The sequence below is a fragment of the Polistes canadensis genome, unplaced genomic scaffold (genome assembly GCF_001313835.1).
Source record: "Polistes canadensis isolate GaletaPanama2010 unplaced genomic scaffold, ASM131383v1 scaffold_33, whole genome shotgun sequence".
NCBI classification, from domain to species: domain Eukaryota; kingdom Metazoa; phylum Arthropoda; class Insecta; order Hymenoptera; family Vespidae; genus Polistes; species Polistes canadensis.
The window spans coordinates 751,002-753,546 of record NW_014569580.1 but is presented as its reverse complement, the minus strand read 5'-3'; positions in this window follow the sequence as shown (position 1 = coordinate 753,546).

Sequence of the window (2,545 nt, the reverse complement as noted above, 5' to 3'; positions counted from 1 at the left end):
TTCAATCGAGAAAAACGGATAATATGAAAATCATCACATATAAAAGATCATATTAACGTTAATTATTACTTTTCTTTTAATCGTATTTGATTTAAGGATTAATATTTACAAAATTTCGTACGATTTTTTTGTTTTTTAAAACGATTAACAATAATATTTATATCGACGATTTGTAAAGTGTTACAATCGTTGTGCTTTGTTTTATTTTTCTTCTTCTTCTTCTTCTGCTTTTTTTTTGTTTTTCGTTTTAGAATTTTTTAATCAAACATTTTTTCTTTTTAATTTTAGCGATTGCGTGATAAGAGCCGTCGTTCATCGAACACGTATAAGGAACATGTGATCGGTCGGAAAAGATTTGGAGTAAACACATACATAAAATACTTGGAAATGGTATGAAAAGAGAAAGATAGATAGAAAAAGAAAAGAAAGAGAGAGAGAGAGAGAGAGAGAAGAAAGCGCTCATTCAAAAACGAAAAAAGGGATAGTACACTAAATGAAAATAAATAAAAATAAATATTAATAAAACAAATATGTGTGTAAGTAATAATTATTATTATTATAATTAATAATAATAATAACAATAATTAGCCTATGATCAAGTCATTCGCTCCTATTAAAAGCGTACGAACGAATAACTCGTATATGTATATGTATATATATATATATACATATTAATTAATAAATACGTACGTATTTCGCATGTTCTAAAAAGATATCGCTATCTACATTAGCTAAATACGTGGAAAGAAAGATGTGCGTGATGAATGGGGAAGATAATACGAGAAAAATCGAACCCAACGTGACTTTTTTTCCCATGAATTTTGTGACTAGTGTTATTGAAGTAGGAAAAGGAGTGATGATGATTAGGTGAATGGAAACGGAGATCGTATAAGAGAGAAGTATTTCCAAAAATCGAAAAATACTATGCAGTCAAGTACATGTTCTCTTGAGCTTCGAAAATCTATTCGATTCGAAGTTGACAACACACACACACACACAACGTTTGTTCATTGGTGGTTTCTAATTATTTTCCCCTTTTTTTCTTTTTTTTTTCTTTTCATACGATACGATATCAAAAGAAAAAAAATTAAAAAAATGATTAGAAAAAAAAAAGAACTAAAGGAAACGAAAGTCAAATTCGAATCGAAAAACAATTTTATGATCGATTAAAATTATAAAAGAATAAATAATACATAACGTTTTCTGCGAAGCTGACATGAGTTGAGAGTCATCGATTGAAAAAGATATTGTTGATCGTTTATTTAAAATTCCAATTGCATCTAAAAACGACGAGGCGAGTAAATGAATATATTTCAGAGTAAAAGAGTTTATAAAAATGAAATTAAATAAAAAAAAAAAAGAAGAAAAAACGAATAAAAGGAATCTCGATCAATGAATCGATCGTTCAATTCGGACAAAAACAACGTTCTTAGATACAAATGTGGAAATAGATTCGCCAAAAATAGGAAAGTCTTTCGAAGCAAGATCGATAACACAAGCAAACGCATAACATCGTGCAAATTGAATGAAAAATACACTAACACCGGCCAAGAGTTTAGAATCACTTGCTGATTTTTGTTTCTTTTTTTTTTTTATCAATTATTAACAAGTCAGATTATTTTTTTTTTTTTTTCGAAGATTTCGCAACATTTTATTACCTTCATAATGTTCTTTCATAGTTCATACGTTCATTTTAAAACAACGTTCGGAATGGAACATTCTTATTGGATTATTTTTGACGATTACTTTTTCAAAAAGGGTTGAAAAAAATATTCAATCACTCGAAAAACTAATTGCCAGGATGTTCGAAATAATGTCAGAATAAAAAATACGATGTGATTTTTTTGTTATTGTTCGAATGAAACGGGCAATTAAAAGAAAAATAATTATTGCTACTCGATACACAAAAATTCTATATAGAATGGAAAAATTTGTCAATATATTTCTCGTAAATATTTTTTCGACAAATATTAATTTATCTCGATTATTCCTCAAGTTGATCCACTTTTTTTTCTCTCTTATATATAAATATTCTGTTTCTCGGGGAATTTACATAGGTGATTCCAAACTTTTTACCGGTAGTGTATAAACAGATAACGTAGGATATTAACGAAAGATAATCTAAAGATTATCTGCGACAAAAACGAGGAACTACGAGAAGGGCTAACTAATAGTAAGTTAGAGAGTAAGTTTCCGTTTACCTACATGGTATATATATATATATATATATATCTCGCCGTATGTATATACATATATATATATATATTATGTTATATGTAAATAAGTATATATATATATTTTTATCTTGTTTTCCTCTACTTCATCTTTTTTTTTCACAAAGATCGTTTCGAATGAACGAACGAAAAAACGAATAATAATAATAATAATAATAATAATAATTATAATATTAAAGCTCGAAGGTTGGCACACGTATTTGCGTAACATGTTTAAAGTCGGAAGAACTTCGTGTTTAAAAAGTTACTATTATTTGTTTTAAACAGTCGTTAGCCGTAATGAAGATACTTATTCGCCTCTCTGCTTTTTC